Here is a 17918-nt window from a genome sequence, read left to right on the forward strand (position 1 = left end):
TAGGATGCTGCATAGACCAGAGGAGGGGAAGCTGCATTTCTTCTTTGTGAAACTTGGCAAGGAATGATTGCAGATGAAGTACTGGAGATAAGTTACAGTTCACTCACACTTGCGTACTTAACCTTTTTCTTCCAACACACCCCACCTTGAGTTTCCAAATGAACCTAACCAATTCTCACGTGGCTCTAACAGCACATTTGTGCATGTATGTTTGTGCCATACATTGAAGCCTTTCCAGCTACAGACTGTGCTAAATAACTGCACTTCATGAAGCTTCCCTCCAGCACTCTGCTCACCCCTTTTCTTCCATTTTTGCTCAACAGAAACTCAAGCTAGGCCCTTGTGAGGCTGAAAGCTGGCTGTTTACTCCTCCTCTCAGTCTTCCATCCCTCAACAAGTTTTTTCCATGACAGAACTGTATGTTCTTCACACCACTCAATATCCACTTCTGATCGACTGTCAAAATATTTGCTTTGACAACCCAAATTCAAAACATACAACAGTTCTTTAACCCCTTTGGTATTAACACATTCAAAATAATTCTTACTGAGGAAGCAGACTACAGACTACAGTAGGCTCGCCCCTTAGTCATTTGGGCCTCCCCCTATTTTTACTATTGCATGCCATTGTATATGCGTGGAAGGAGGCCATCCACGCTGGGGAAGCGGGTGCCCCTAGAGGGAAACCGCCCCGCACAGCAAGCACCCATGTGAGCCGCACACCATGGCAGCTCCCCAGTGAGAGTGTCTCGGCAGTGCCATCCCACCCCACCATACAACCTGCTGTTCCTTGGCTGGACAGCACAGCCCTTGGACAGGTCAAAACTACACCTTCAGCCTCATTTACTCTGCTCCCTGAACCATGCTCATGGTCAGGCTCTGCATTAAGTGAAGTCTAACACAGTGAAAAGATGTCACTGAGAACATCAGATCCTCACAGCATCCAGAGACAATAAAACAGAATTCTTGAATGCAAAAATCTTTTGGTTGTTTTAATCTAACAAAACATCTTAAAATATCACTAAAACTTTCTTCCTTTTTAGATGCAATTTTGACAGCCAGATACTCTGCCTCAAGTTACACTTTCCCGTCTCTGGCTAAGACTGTTCAGCTGTTGCCTTTTACTACACAACACTGCTATATGCTAAATAAATAAATAACATCTATTTTTCTGACCTAGATAAAGAAACACACTTGCCTCCATTTTGCTTACACTGCTAAAACCAGAAAGTCAGAAACTGATCCAAATTACAATATTTGATTTAAAGTTTTGATTTTAGAGATGTTGAGCTATAGGGTTTTGCTTTGGCATACCAGGAAGGAACAGCTGCAAAGTTCAAATCTGAGTCAATCACGTACCATGGCTGTTTATTTTAGAAAGGTGTTCTACAAGCAATGTACAAGAGACCTGCAAGTACCTTCCACAACAATGTTATAGCCAGTCCTTCACATTCCCCTTATGGTTTGACCGAAGACGGGGGCTCAGACAAAACCCTACAATTCAGCTTTCGCCCTTCCCAGCCTGGTTTTGTCAGCTCAAGAGTGAGAATAAATCATCTTTAGATAAGTGGCTTTTGGCTTGGCTTAAACAAACAGCTGAATGGAAGGCCACACAGACTGCTGAAACAGTCCCAATTTATAAAATAAATCCAGGCATAATTAGACATTTTCTTCTAAAGCTTGCTACAGTCCAAAGCACAACTACATGGAGGAGTTTCTAAACCTTGTTTACAATACACAAGCTTGAGCATCTCATTACCCAAAATGTGCAAATCTTGGAAGTATGGGTTCTGCTTTCTCTGAAACATTGTTCATTAGCAGTTATAAACACTGTGAAGGTGCTTTGAACTGTGAGAGTGGAAGTGGCTCCTATTTATGTTGATGTTTGTAGACTCGCTATTTAAAACAAACAGAAAGAGGCTCACACACTAAGACTCAGTTACCTCACGCTGACCCCCCCCCCAGGTCGACATGAGCTCCCTCTTTATGCAGCTTCCATCCTTAGGTGTTGCTGGACAAGCAAGCTAGTCAACTGTGAGCTCACCCTGCCTGGCAGAGTGAAGCAGCCACCAAACCACGGAGGCAGGAGTGACAACACTTAGACAATGTGGGATGAGCATTAGAGATTATTCATTTTCTGAGTAAGTGATAAATGTGAGCAAATAAACTTCTCCCCCCAACTTGGTCCCCTCACAGGAGGTGCATTCTTCCAGGAGCTGCTGCCCAGGAGCAGGGGGCAGGCTCCTGCTGACTTCCATTCAGTCTTCAAAGTAGTGGACCGGACACCAAGCAGCATTTCTCAGGAGATATCACCATGAATACCAACCCACTTTGCTAAAGGTGCACCTCTGCACTTCTATCCCCACACACTTACAGGTGACTTGCAAATGTAAGAAAAGGTACGTTCATCACATTCCCCTGTCACCAGAGAACAGGGACAAGGATTAGTACTTAAGGAAATACAAGTTGTCCCAAAAGGTTTGGAGTAAGCTTTCTCTGCAGACCACAAAGAGCTCTGCTGGCACTGGTTTCTAGTAAGCAGTGCATACTTACCATGGGAAGCACCTGGACCACAAAGAGGGAAGGACACTTGTAAGACTTCAGTGTGTCTTTGTTTTGTTTTTTAAATGCAACACATTTCAAAGTAATCAAAAATATTCAGGGTCAGATAGCAAAACAGGAGAAGGTGCTTTAAGGCTGAAGTGGTTGCACAGCTTCAGACAAACAGCAGAGAACAAGCAAAGGATTCCCTCCCTCTCCATCTACCTTTGTATTTTCATGAAATCATTGCCTACTGAAACAACATTCCAGAGCAGAGCTTCTTACTTGAAGAACAGAAAGCAAAGCTTTGATTAGTCGTCACTTGTGAATTAAAGGAGAGCAAACATTTGCATATCTCATAAATATTTAACTGTTATAAACCTTCACAGGCATATTAATGAGTGCATTATTGTGACAGGCTGTTGAAAACATGCCATACTCTGTTCAGAGACAGATGCATTTCACTGGTAATAGAAGGAATGTAGACTTACAATGCATCAAGTCTTGTTCCTGTTGGCACAATGTAAGATGTGAAATATAACTAAAATATTTTGCAAAATAGTTAAAACTCACTGAAGCGTCCTAATCATATCCCTATTTCCTTGCCCTTCGTTTGTATTATGTATGTTTACTTCAGCCTTTTCCTACCAAAGGCAGAGCTTGTAGATGTAAGATCTTAAACTAACCCTTGTGTGTGCAAATGTCTAAATTCTATGTATGCCAGCAGGTAAAAAAATAAATAAATAAACAACAAAAAAAATATGCTGACAGTGACTTGTTCTCCTGAGGATGCATGAGATGGTTATTCCATCCCACCTTGCAAGTGGTCTTCTTCCTATCATACTATGGAAAATGCCATCTAATTACAGGTGGATGTGTTTCTAGAATACACCACTGTAAAAGAAACGAATATAAAACTTATTTCCAACTTTTAAAAAAAGCAGTTGAAATGTACTATTCTCTTTCTGACCTCATTAAAAGCTGTGGCAAAACTCCCACTGACTTTAATGGGGCCAATACATCACTGAAAAATCACTAGAAGAATGAGTTTCCAAATTTTCAGACCAACTGCAGGGGAGGTTTAAACACAGGATTCATTTCCCTCTTCCCTCATCCAGACAAAACTTTGCTTATTGCCCCCCCGCTAAGAGGAGATCAAGCTAACTCGAATTTCCAGTATCTCCTCTGAACCACAAATTCTCAAGCAGGAGATTTGTTCTATTGCTCCGTATTTATTGACTTACAAAATTCCTTAAACCTACAGCCATTACGTTGTGTTTTGAAAACTTACTCGAGATCTTTTGCAATTCCAAAATTTATTAAAACCTACAAGGCTAAGAAAAGCTAATGTGTAGTATTTCTATTGTTGCTATCTCAAGAGAAAATTGCACATCCCATCAAAAATCATCACTAAGGGAGCAAACTTGGCTACAATTAGTGATAGCCTAACTGCTCAGGAATTTACCAACTGGGAGCGGAATCGTGAGTTTCCTTTCCTACTTTGATTCCTCACTAGCTCACCGAAGTCTCAGTCTTCAAGAGTCTCATCAAAAGCCCCCTGCAATATCACACCTGTCAAGCAGACTCAAATATTCATTGTGCTGCAATTACTTCAGACAACACCTCTTAACTACAGCTTCTAAAGAACCTTGGCAGGGGAGAAAGGGTGGTTAGAAGGAAAATAGGAAGTCAGAAGGAAAGTTCTACTAATATTTGGTAGCAAACAAATCCTGCTATTTTTATACTAAGGATTTTTACCTTAAAAGGAAGCTAGGCTTTGGCTGTTTAAATAGTTAATAGTCTGTGCATGAGCTAGAGCATCAGTCCAAAAAAACTTGGAATCTGTGCTTGTTGTAAAAAGCAATTCAATCCCATGAGTTCATCGTGACAGATTTGGAACTGCTCTTAATAATTTATGAATATTGTATTAAGATATTTATTATACTAATATAATGGCTATTGTTTAATACAAGGCTGGTGAGAAAAACAGGCAGGAGAGGAAAGAATGACTCAGTTATGCCACTTCTCAGCAAACGGTGGAGAATCACTTACTAAAAAGACAATACTAAGACAGGAAAAGCCTCGCAAACACAGTGGATCAAAGATGCAGAACTGTTTAGGAAGGAACAGTCTCTCAAACTGGAGGGAAGAGAAGCTGTTTTGGACAAACAAGCTTAAGAAAAAGGCACCTATTGGAGGTTCCTGTTGAAATTAGGCCAACATGGGACACTATATCGGGCCCCTCATTTGCCTTTAGGCAAAGCAGATGCACCAGCAAAAAGCCTTGGTTCCTTGTATGAAGGAAACACTGCTTCAGTTAATTCTCAAAAGGAACCACTACCGTATCTCCTTTCACAGCTGTGGCTGCGTTAGCAGAGCAACCACAAAGGTTATGGATCTCCAGTCTGTCTGAACAGCCTGGGGTGGGTCATTCTTCCGCTAAGACAAGACCTAAGCCTGCAGGCCCGAGGACTGCCCTTTGCGAGCAGGAAAGACCCAGAGGTGTTTGCGCTGTTACTCACTGCACATGCCTGTAAACAATCTTCTACATTAGTCCCTCCAGAAAGCCACCAGTTAGCAAGTCACCTCACAGGTGTTGACTGTTCCCCAGCTTCATCATGCGTTAACGTTCCCACAGTGCAGAAAGGATGCACTTTCGGCAGAACAGGATGCACTTCGGATCCGGGCAGTACAGCTCAAGCAAACTACCCGGCTATGTGACAGATGAGATGGAGAACCTATTGTGTTTCAAAATATATGTATTCATTTATGTTCCTCTTAATTCAAACCGAAAGTGAAACATCCTTCAAAAGTAATCAGTACAGACGAGCAGCTCAGCACAATAATGCATACAAACTTGTGTACGTTACAGGAACACCTTCATTGAGCAAACAGTGACTTTTCATTGTGTGGAGCTGAGGAGAACCAGTAGTGACTCAAGGTAACTGAAAAGGGTTGTGATGGATCAGGGCTGCCATGTTTCCCTACTGGAAAGGCGTGTAGACATCTGAAATTATCTGGGCGCCACATACAACAGTAAACTTGAAAAAAGTGCATGAAAATCCTTTTATATAGTCTGGAAAAAGGCAATGTACTCAGAGAAACACAGACATATGATATATCTGCAAACATCTACTGAATGTGAGCTTTAACCGTTATTAATGGCTAACCACGGTCAAGAGAGAAGAACTGAAATGAGATGTTTCTGAAACTGCATATTTCATTAATTAATAATTACAGGAATACTGTGTTCAGTTGGGATCTCTAAACTTTAAGATGGAAGCTCACTGCAAAGAGCTCAGAAAAACCTAGACTAATAATTCAAATTCTGGAAACCTCATTTTAGAGCAAGAAACAGAAAGAAACAGATGATTTATTTTAGAATTTAATCCAGTTGCTAAAGCCAAGATTGGACATACTTCTACAAGCTGAGCCATGTACAAAATTCTGGCATGTTTTACCCATTTTGACTTGCTAGACTAGGTGTTGATAAAAGTCCTTTTCTGTCCCTAAAATGTATAAGACTGTGAAAATTAATAACTAATAAAAATTTTTAAAAGCTGAAAAGGGCTAGAGGGAAAAACCATATGCACCCGTCTCAGCTTCACTTTCTCTGAAAATGTTCTGTCGTCTCTCTGCCACTGATGTCCTGCGGTTTGTGACACAGCAGCTCTTAATGGAGCAAACTAAAACTGGACCTGTGTGGGGATATGCATATAGGTGATGTAGTACTACACCTTCCTGCCATCTAGATACATAGGAAAAATGAAAGGAAGAAGGCATTATTCACCATCCCAGTTTTCCAGATGAGATGTTCCTCAGTCATATAACAAAGTCTGTAGCAACACTGGGAACTGAACCTGAATGCTGCCATTACAAACCCTAAAACTTTGGGGATTTGATATGCTCCTCAGTGCCCTGCACTGTGCCAACCACTTTTCTTGTCATCTTTCAAACACAAACCTCAGCTATTCCTCTGTCACTTTGAATCTCCAGCCCCAACATGCTGCCTGCAAAGGTACTCTTCCTTCTCCATGACCGTGGACAAATGATACCAAATGAAATGATCATATCTCCAACAGTAATTTTTACTTTCCTGGTCACTGAGAAACAGTTTTGTTATTAAACTTTTAAAACTATTAAATTTTTTCCTGCAGTATTCACTGTTGAAATAGATAATTCCCACAGCAACAGCTTGTCCATCATTATCAGGAAATACAAATTCACCTGCAAAGAAACAAACTTACCTCTATGACTAGCCTTCTCTACTTGTACTTCAGAGAAGAACATAACTTCAGTCATAACACCTATAGGGGATGATTCTGCCCACATGCAAACCTTATTGAAGAGAATGAAGCTATAGGACAGTAGCAGATATTATAGGGAGTGGACTTCAGGACAGACATCCTTTTTATGTATTGGGTTGGTGAGGTTTCTTTTTAAAGCTTTCACTGACGTTGATCCTTTTGAAAGCAAATGCAGTCTACAAACTAGTGTAAGTGTAGCATCTGATTGTACTATTGCCAAAAGGTGAAAAGTTCTTGATTATATCTTCCCCTTGGGAAATGCAAATAAATCAAAATCAAATCTGCATATCTGAAGATCTCCCAATACCTAGATAGACAACTAGTACTAAGAAAAAGTCCCTGCATACTACCAGCTCTAAGAAAATCTGTCTGCTCTGTAAGTTTCAAACATTCAATTGGATTCTGAAAATGATCTTTAAATATAAAATTACTTATTAGATCTCCTTGTTGCATTTCACGCTCTGTATAAATATAGAACTTCAGTGCAAAATTCAAAGTACAACATACGTACACAGTACAAGAAACAGTTTCATTAACTGTCCATCATGCAACTTTCTCTTTCAAAACAATTCTAAACAGTGCGCTGCATTTTGTAAACTGATAATGGCAATTATTAACATTAGTTGGTTCTTTAAAATACATGGTTGCAAATTATAAATTTTATCTTCCATTTCCTAATAAAGGCCCTGCTAGAAAACCAACTCATTTCATCACGGACAATATTAAGTAGATTCGAATAAATCATTAACAGCATTTATAAAATGGAAAGAAAATATGGTCATGCAGACCAGATATTGATTTAAACATTTATCAGAATTTTATTCAGAATCTTATCTCGCAAATCCACAAAGGTCTTTCAGTGTCACAGCTTAAGCTGTGCACAGTGCCACCATTTGCATATATTCCCATTCACAGTATTTTGCTCAAACACATATCTCAGTTATGTTCTGGAACAAACTTCCTAGTTCATGTAGCTGCAGATTTATCTGTCTTTCAGGTGGGCAGAACGTGCTCTTCTGCCAGTCTTTGTCTATTTGGTTATGTTAAGACCATAGAATTAATAGTTCAGATAAAGCAATCAAATAATCAAGACCATTTGAGCCTAAAATGGAATACTCTGAGCAAACCAGTATTTTCTTCTTCAAGATGCTTAGCCCTATGTTCTCTCACTGTTGCATAATAAAGTTATGAGATTGGTCCAAAGCATCAAGGGAGAGAAAAGAAAGAAAAAAATCAAAATAGACCAACTAAACGTGAAGAGGACAAAACCATGCCAGTAGAGAGCAAAAGGCCAACGCTATAATCTGCAGCTAGCTTCCTTTGCCAGCAGGGTTTTGGTTTGGTTTTAATGAAGCATTGCTTAACGTACTGAAATGCTTTCCAATGACTGCTACCTATTACTAAATTTCACATCTTTGACAATGCACAAAATCTTGCTATTTGACACAGTTAAAGATTTATCTTGTATATTTACAGTAAAAAAAGCTTGGAAACATTCTCTCCTTACAAAATAACTTTCCATTCTCCCTGTGTAAAAGTTGAATCCGGAGATTTACCTGTTTTTCATTACAGCAGAGAAAAGATCAGGGGACATCAGAGCTCTTATTTTATTTAGAATTAACCAGTAACAACACCTATACAAAAAGCTGAACTTCAAAAATTATCATCTCAAAACATTAAGAAAAAATCTGTTACTCTGTTACAAATTCAACAATCTACTGAATAAATCAAAATGGAAACAAAGCAGCTTGCATGCAAACCCAGTACCCTGTCAGTCTCCAAGCACTGCTGGATGAGTAGTGTCTGCAACGCACGCAGGAGATAACCAGTTTGGCACCTTTTTGAGCCAAAATGGCACAGCAGGCTCCCTTTTCTTATCTGTATGACAGGGAATACAATTGTACATGAAATTGGACACAAAATTAATTAATCCGTGTTCAGTGAATGGCATCTTTAAAAAAGTAATGGGTTATTTCTTTGGGGGGTATTGTTTTTCTTTTAAACTTTAATTCATTGTCTACAATAAGAGCTGACAGATCAGTTTGGTGTTTTGCATAGAATAAATTCCAAAAATATGCTGGTTGGTGTACCCTACACTTTCTGCACTAGGGTAAAACAGAGCTTCCCAAGTTAAAAAACAAAACCCAAACAGGCTGAACCAACCATTTGAGTCCTTGCTCCTGGAATCACTTTTGTCTGTGTATTCTCTGAGCTGTCAAGATGGCAGAGGAGTAACAGAGCAGAAGCTCTCAAAGCATTTTGGTGGAGCCTGGTCCATTTGCAGCACAGCCAGAACATGCCAAAAGATTTAACTGGACTGACTCATCATTTGGATAATGATCTCACCTGAACTGAAGCTGAGAAAACACCAAGTGACTTGAGATGACATAATTGCTGTTGCAAAATCTAGATTCTTCTGTAGCTCTCCTAGAAAGAGGGCTTTGTTGGAAGACAGATGAGAAGCTCTTAAAGCAGACAGTCCTGGGGATGTGCCTAGAGGCCGGTTGGTACACATGCACAGCTAGGTCAGAGCTGTTGGCAGTACTGCGGCAGCCTGTCAGCAGCAGGCTGTCCTCTCCCAGCTGCAGTTTGTGCCCTATGCCCTTACTGGTTCTGCCCATGTAGGGCCAAGATCCACCTCAATTGCTCACCTTCATATTTGGAAAAACTTATCACATACTAGGCTTTGATAGTGGAGCTGTCATCACTGGCTTCATTGCTGGTGGCATCTGCGCTGCTGGTGATGCCTGCTTTGGTAGTGAGTCTTTGTGCAGCAATATTTTAAGATGCTGCCTGAGCAGCTCTGCATAGAGCATTAGAAAACACAGTTTATCTTTTACCAAAATTCACAGGCTTATCTTCTCTGGACTGGACAAGACCTACACAGATTGCTGCAGGAGATGAACAGCAGTTGAGCTCCTCCGTGTTCAAGGTGTGTGTCACTGACTACAAAAACACTCACGTTTGTTTACTGCACATGTTTCTCCCAAGAAAGGAAAGAACTACTTTGTTCCTTTTTCACTACAATCAAAATCACTATCCTATTCAGAGAAGGGAATATAAAAGGCAGAAGATTTTAGATGGACAAGTCATCCTTGTTTTTCTCAGTATGGTGCTGCTAAACAGTTATTTTTGAACGGTGTCAAAACCAAGCTTAGGGTAATTCCTGGCTTCTAAGCATTTTTCTCATTTGCTCATCATGATCATAAGGGCATGACTCTGCAGTGTGATGTAAGACTTCTATGAGTCCTAGCAGCTGTACTGAACTCTTAAATGCTTTTTCAAAATACATAGTTACAAAGGAAGAACATCAGTATTCATTTCAGGGGGGTTAACATAAAATTATCAGAAAAACTCTAAAGCATTTTGAAGAGTTTGAGGAGAGTCTGTTTACATAGGACATGCCCAGTATCTTGTCTCCCAACTGCAGGTTGAAATAAGAAGCTGCAGGAACTGTGCAGCAATGCAGCTGCACAGCAACATTGCACTCAATTGCCATATGCTGGAGCCAAATACTGCTTGCAGCACGTGCACAGCCCTGATTCTCTTTTTTATTCCACAGACACTGTGTTGTACCCGAGGGCTTAAAAGCAGTTGGAACTGCAATGAAATATGCTGCAAGAAGAACAAGAATGCATATAGCTCCTTTCTCCAAATGTGGAAAAACTTTTGTGTACAGATTTTAGTTTCTTTATGAGCTGTTACAATAAGATTGTATAAAAAGGTACTTGTCAAGTTGGTTGGTTTGTAGAAAAAACCAAACAAACAAGCAAACATGACACATTATGTTAGATGAGGCGTGTCTGTCTGAAATGTAAAATTAACAGCTGGTCACAGTTATACCTAGTAAAACAATCCTCTCCCTTGCTTTCAAACCCATATTTATGTTTAAGGATTTTTTTTTTCAACAGGAAGCTATAAAAAGAAACAATAAGCAAAAAGTACTGAAACCACAAGGAAATGCAAGGAAGAGATAAGGTGAAATACTAAAAATAAATCCGGAGCAGTTGCAACTTGGTAAGGAAGTAAAGTAACAGTAAGAAGAAGAGCATGGTGGAACAAAGCACACTATGGGAATGCAAACACAGGTGGTTACAATAACCTGTGCAGGAAAGTTGCACGCATAAGAGAAGGTCAATGCACTACTACTATACTCAAAAGACAATGAGAGTGTGCCAAAACACAAAGAGGAACAATAGAAATGATGGACATTCAGTTGCACCTGTGTAGAGACTGATGCACTCTTTCATGCTCCAAGAGCCTGGCTGCTGAAGGCCAACTCAGAAAGCCTGCGCCATTCTCCAAGGAAACCCAGCAGGGGAGCTCAGCTGCACCACCACTTCTAGACAGCACTGGAGAAGAATAAGCTCTGCGTGACCTGGGGCAGGTTTGACACAAGAAGGTGTCCTCGCTCCAGGTGCCTCTGAGCTGAGGATGCTTTATATCACTCACCAGTACAAAAAGCAACATAACCAGAAGTCTTACAATACAAATGTTAAATGATGACCTAGGAAAAGTGATACTGAATTTTATAAGAAGCTGTAGAAGAATGGCAGATAACTGAAATGTGTGCAAAAGAATGGTCAGTGATGGCTTAACCTTTGAAAACTCTTGGGAAATTTGTAAAAAGAATTTTAATACAGAAGATTGGAATTTATCAAACACAGCAGTCACCTTTCAACACTGAAGAATACAGTGCTGGAAGAAAAAAGAAAAAATCAACACAGCCTAAACTAAGACCAAGAAACAGGAACGTATGAACTCTTGTAAGCAATTCTCTTAAACCCATGAAGAATATGAAATTATGGAAACAAGTCTAACCTTTCCACGGCGTGTTCCTTTAGAATGACAAACTAAAATCCAAAGCTTAAACTATTATTTCTTTGGGAGGAAAAGATTAAGAAGGGTGTTGGGACAGGCAGGCAGTCATCCCTCCATGCAATTTAAACTATATTTTGTCTCCTGAAAATACTAGGAAGACATGCACAGAAGAATGCTGTTGAAGACAATTTGGGTTAGGCTAAAACTGGATACATCCATTTAGCAGACCCCAAACAACCCAATTTCCTAAGGGTAGGCTGCCATTGAAACTCTTAGAACTGAGGGAGCAAAGCATTCAAGAGGTTCAATACAGCTGCTAGGACTTAGAAGTTTTACATCACACTGCAGAGTCATGCCCTTATGATTATGATGAACAAATAAGAATGTTGCTTAGAAGGCAGGAATTACGTTAAGCATGGTTTTGAAACCATTCAAAAATAACTGTTTATCAGCACCATACTGAGAAAAACAAGGATGACTTGTCCATTTTCTCTTCTTCTTTCTGAGACAACAGAGAAAAAAGCGTTCATTTAAGTTTGTTGGTGCTGTACTTATGTGGTAGTTAATCACTCAAGAACAAGCAATGCCTTTGTAAGACAAACGAGGCATGGAAACAATTAACACAGAAAACCTCTATTTGCCTTTTTCCCCTCCCTGTCTTGGTAGACATAAGCCATATTTGCATTGATAGCGAGAAACAGGGGGTACTGCAACACTTCCATTACTGCACCTTTCTCAAAAGCACTTATGCTGATTTTAAAAATATACTATAAACTCAGTTGATTAAGGTAGCATATAAAGAATGTATCTTTTAAAAAAAGATTTATATTTAACTTGATAAAATTAAGCATTAGCATAGAGCAGATTTTTAAGTCTGACAGTCCTATTACATGAACATCCAAATTAGTTCAAAGTCATGCTCCACCACAGTATCTCAGGGACTTAAGTGTTATTGCAATACTGATAAACTGTTATGCATGCTGTCAAACAGATGCACTGTAAAAACCAGACAGATAGAAAATAGACAACACACCCCACCTACTTTTTTTCCCCCAGCCCTGAAAGCAAGAAACCGAAGCCCATTTGATTCCAACAACAAAATCCAGGTAATGCTCAGTGGGGAGGACCGATGGGGGTGTGTGTTTTGTTTTGTTTTATTTTGAAAAGATTTGCTACATATATTCTGCAGTAACTTGTCATGCATAATATTATTTAACTCCTAGTTAAAATAAAATTGTGGCTTAAAGCACAAAATAAATACAGACTATGACACTGAACTTTAAGCTGGTAAAATGCTTTCATATACCCACCAGGATATTAAGACACAAATCCCTTTGGTTAGTGACATTGTCTGAATTTGGTTCCCAGAAGAAACTAATACATAACATCAAGGCTGTAGATACATCAGACTTCTCAACTACAGCAAAACTTTTGAAATGGTAAATATGTTTGCATAGATTTTTTTTTTTTCCTGAGCAGAAAGATTTCACAGGATATACTTAGAAATGCTCAGTATCATTTAAAAATTCTAACTTCATTGCCAGCAGTTTATGAACTCATCATTTCCATAAGGCTTGCCTTGCTATTTGATCACAGGAATACAAGCTTCTTTTGAGCATTAACATGCATCTATAACTGTAATCTTAGAAACACAACAACAAACTGACTCAGTTACTATGTTTTCACTTAGATTGGCTGGTATTCAGGAAGTGAGAGACTGATTACAAATCATCTGAGAGTGCCCTTGAAATGATGAGTAACCTTTTTAAAGTTCAGAAGAATAAACACGTATCAAGAAATCACTGGGAAACAGCTTCTTAAAGAAAACAGGTAATGGAGAAACTTAGTTGAGGGTGAATGTATCACTGCGTGTCTGTCACATCCTGACTTTAATGTTTTCAACATGACAAGGCTGAGCGCCAGCCCTCTTCAGAAAACAGGGATGCTTGTTTCTTCTCCTCTTCAGAATTAAAAGCAATGCTTACGTTATATCTGCATTGCCCGTATATGGTGTAACACTAGAAGACTACCTATGTCAAAAAATTCTTGTGCTGTGTTGAAATATTGTGAGCTGAGACAGTGGTTTACACTAAGTCCACCAAGCACCTATCAGAAGGTACAAACAATTAGGGGCTTTCCAAGACTGCATTTCAAAGAAACAGACACATGTGAAAAGACAATGAAAAAAATACAGTAAGCTAAAACTGATTAAATCAAAGGTAACCCTTATGACCTCTCACTGTAAGGCAGACATGATCTTAAGTAGAGGAATTCAAGAGGCATCTCATTGAAATAAAAGTCAGTAATTGGACCTGCCTATAGCAATGACATATCATAAACACAATGAACTTCAAGCCTCGGTACCTATCAAGGAATATGAATTAACTGCCACCAACAACATTAAATGAGGAAAAGTGCAATAACAGAATACTGATGCATTTAGGAACAGCTTTGCTGATTTCTCAGCCAGAAATGGTACATGAGAAGGAGATAGTCTGTTGCTGTATCTCAGGAATGTATGTATTTGCTCAGATGTCCAGCAAATTGCAGACACACAGATCTGGAATGTTTCTGGTAAAAGAAAAAAAAAAAAAAAAAAGGAGGGGTGGGGGAGGCAGGGGGAAGGGACCAGAACGAACCCTACTTCAAAATTGTCCCATTCTCCCCTTCTCATTCAGAAGGAGATGATCAATGAAGTTTTGTTTTTATTTTTTTAAACTTCTAATTCAAGGACATGTCAGTACTCTTACCAAGACACAGAAGGCAGTGATTCCATGCACTTTCAATGCATCCAGGTTTTTGCTTTACACTTAGCAAAAGATGTAGACGAGAGAGGCTAGAGGACAGCAACAAGAATGGCCAAAGATCTTAAAAATGTGATGTATGAGGGAAGATCCAAGGAGCCTTAATTCATATGAAAGAGTAGATCTATAATATGATATTAACTGAGGAGAGTAATACAACTAGGATCCTAGAAACAGGGTTCACAAACAGTGCATAAACCCTTAACAGATGGATGTTTTACCCAACAAACCATTTTGTCTTTAAATATGAGACACAAGCTAAGTAGTGTACTGTTTTGGGTTTGTGTGGCGTGGGTTTTTTTGGTAGCAGGGGAGGGGCTGCAGGGGTGGTTCCTCTGAGAAGCTGCTAGAAGCTTCCCTGGCACCAAGTCGGACCCGCCTCTGGCCCAGGCCGAGCCCATCAGCGATGGCAGTAGCACCTCTGGGAGAACAGATTTAAGAGGGGAAACCTGCAGTGGGGGAGGAGATTGGAATGTGAGAGGAACACCTATGGAGATACCGAGGTCGGTGAGGAAGGAAGGGAGGAGGGGATGCCCCTGCAGCCCGTGGTGAGACGGCAGGCTGTCCCCCCCCCAGCCCATGGAGGGGAGCGGGGGAGCAGATGCCCACCTGCAGCCTGGGGAGGAGCCCAGCCCAGAGCAGGGGGATGCCCCCCAAGATGGCCGTGACTCTGTGGGAAAGCCCGCGCTGGAGCAGTCTGTGCCTGAAGGACTGCAGCCCATGGAAAGGACCCACACTGGAGCAGTTTGTGAAGGAAGTGCAGCCTGTGGGAAGGACCCATGCCAGAGAAGTTTGTGAAGGACTGTCTCCTGTGGGAGGGACCCCACACTGGAGCAGGGGAAGAGTGAGGAGTCCTCCCCCTGAGGAGGAAGGAGCAGCAGAGACAATGTGTGATGAACTGACCACAACCCCCATTCCCCATCCGCCTGTGCTGCTGGGGGGAGGAGGTAGAGAAAATCGGGAGTGGAGTTGAGCCGGGAAGGAGGGAGGGGTGGGGAAAAGGTGTTTTAAGATTTGGGTTTACTTCCCATTATCCTTGTTTTGATTGGTAGTAAATTAAATTGATTTTGTTTTTTCCCCAAGTTGAGTCCGCTTTTTGCCCATGACCATAACTGGTGAGCGATCCCTCCCTGTCCTTGTCTCCACCCAGGAGCTTTTCTTTTTATTTTCTCCTCCTCATCCTACCAGAGGGGGCGGGGAGGAGTGAGTGAGCGGCTTCGTGGTGCTTTGTCGCCAGCAGGGCTCCAACCATGACAGGTACTTAAAGAATACACTGCTGAATAGAGCCATAAGAAAACAGAATGGCAGAGAAAAAAATCCTGTGTAAACTTAACATTCAAAAATCTGTACACAGACTTTCTCTACCTTCTCCCAGTTTCAAGTTTCAGCAAGAGCTATGAAACCAGCTGTAGCTGGGGTAAGCTCACATGGTTGAACAGAAGTGCGGTAAGAACTCCAGGGTGATCTGAAAAGAGCTTTCTTTTACAGTGCAACCAGTCAAACTCAAGATTCATGCCCTTCGCATGGTCAGCTTATAAACTACAGGACAATAAATCAACCAAATCAAAACAGGATGTGCAGCACAGTCACTGTGTTTCTAGAACACCTCCTCTGGGATGCAGATGCAAGACATCCAAGGGGTTTTGCAGTAACTTCCAGCCCAGGTGATGCACACGCTCAAAACAGTCCAGAACTAATTATAAAACTGAATCCCATAACACTATCTGCTGCTTGGCTTCCTGGCAGCATTAGCAGTGTGCTGCGGGAACCCGCAAGAAAAGCTTTGTGCATCACCACAACCCAAGGATATTCTTCCTGAAGTTTTAGTTATGATAGCACAGAGCTTCTCCACATTTCACTTGGTAATAGCTAAGGTTGCAGAAAGTAACTACGTATGTATTAGAAAAAAGTTCAACTGACACAGTTGTTGGAGAATTTCAAGTTGGGTAAGGGATTCCACTTACATGAAAGGGGAATGAAAGTTGCTGCAGTTCAGCCTAAAATTCCAGCACAGGTTCACTTTATCCACCAAAATCTAAGTTCTGCCTTAGTACAGAGATTTTTCAACACTTTCCACTCTTAAAACAGATCTTCATTGCTTACAACTTTGCCAAAATAGCAGTTTGGGCTGAAACTTTCCATACCAGATGCCTGCCACAAGTTTCAGCCAAATGGTTCAGATGTTTTAGAAAATTAAGCTACATTTTTCAGCATTAAAAGTTTCTGGTGACCTTTTCTTCAAGAAGGAAAGACATACCTGACAGATTTCAAATGCCTGTTAGCTTGACAGAGAAGATTTATAATAGGGGATAAAATCTTCTATTCCATCACCTGGTATGTGACTGAGGGGTGCACATCTACCCTGATTTGGCAGTTGTAAGCCTTTCCTAAGTTTGCCTAGCGACTCAAACCTCCACAGACTGCATCCTCACTTTGCACAACTTTCCCTCAGGCTGGAGTCCTGACCAGAACAGCAGAGCAGAGCCACCATCCCCGGGGGACAAGAAGTGATTTCAATCAGCTGTGGATCATGATGGACCAGAGCTGGAATCAGAGCTGAAGACAGGGTGTGCTTTTCTCTCTCCTGCCAGCAGCTGGGCTATGCAGAGGGCCAGGCTGGGGGGCTGCTTTGGAAGGAAACAGTGAAAGAGCCTTAAAAACTAAACCCAAAAAACCAACCCTCCAAACACACACAAACAATAACAACCACACCACGGCTGGAGACTGGGTGGGCTGAAGGAATGAAGTGAACTGGAAGAAGATGGAGTCTGGATCAGGGAGACAGGACTCAATGACGAAGAAACAATAGGGTCTGTCCAGGAGGCACCCCAACTAGCTTACTCAGGGAGAGCAACTGAGTGTTAACAAGTAAGAGATGAAAGGCACCTAGAAGTATACAGAATTTATTTTGCACAAGCAACCTCAAATCTGGCATTCCTTACCTTTTAAGACTCTGCATGACAGCATTCTTAAAGCTCCCTCATTCTGCATCTGAAATGCTACTTCAAAATGTCCACATGCAGTATTGTGAAGAGTGAACTTAGATGCTATAGCTGAGCCAGCCTAGCAGGGACTCCTTGGAGGCTAAACCTGACCTTTTTCTTACCATTCCCAGATACATTTTCCTTCCACTTCCCTCAACCATTCTGGTGGCCAGTGGATCCCTCCATGGGGTGCCTGAATCCACCAACCCTGCAAAAAGTTAACCCAGAAGAGAAAGGGAGGAAAGAAAACCCAGGAAGAAACAACACAGGCATCTTCTCGGTGACCAAGTTGAACTGGCTCCCAGTGAAGATGAGAAGCACCCCAGCTGGCATTAGGAAGGGGACAGGACCACACAACAAGGATTAGGTGGGGATGAGAGCAAGACCTCCCCGTTCTTTTCAGATAAAGGCCTTCAACATCACAAGTTGAAGGATATTTATTAAAAAAATTACAGTGTGACA

At 41.0% G+C, this 17918-nt stretch overlaps 1 protein-coding gene across 5 annotated transcripts in view; it reads right to left on the reverse strand.

The window, feature by feature from the left end:
- Positions 1-17918, reverse strand: part of LHFPL2 (LHFPL tetraspan subfamily member 2) — a 133529-nt gene that overhangs the window by 20684 nt on the left and 94927 nt on the right. The gene's annotated exons all lie outside the window — the stretch shown is intronic.

Source organism: Aquila chrysaetos, chromosome Z (genome assembly GCF_900496995.4).
Source record: "Aquila chrysaetos chrysaetos chromosome Z, bAquChr1.4, whole genome shotgun sequence".
In the NCBI taxonomy this organism is placed as follows: Eukaryota; Metazoa; Chordata; class Aves; order Accipitriformes; family Accipitridae; genus Aquila; species Aquila chrysaetos.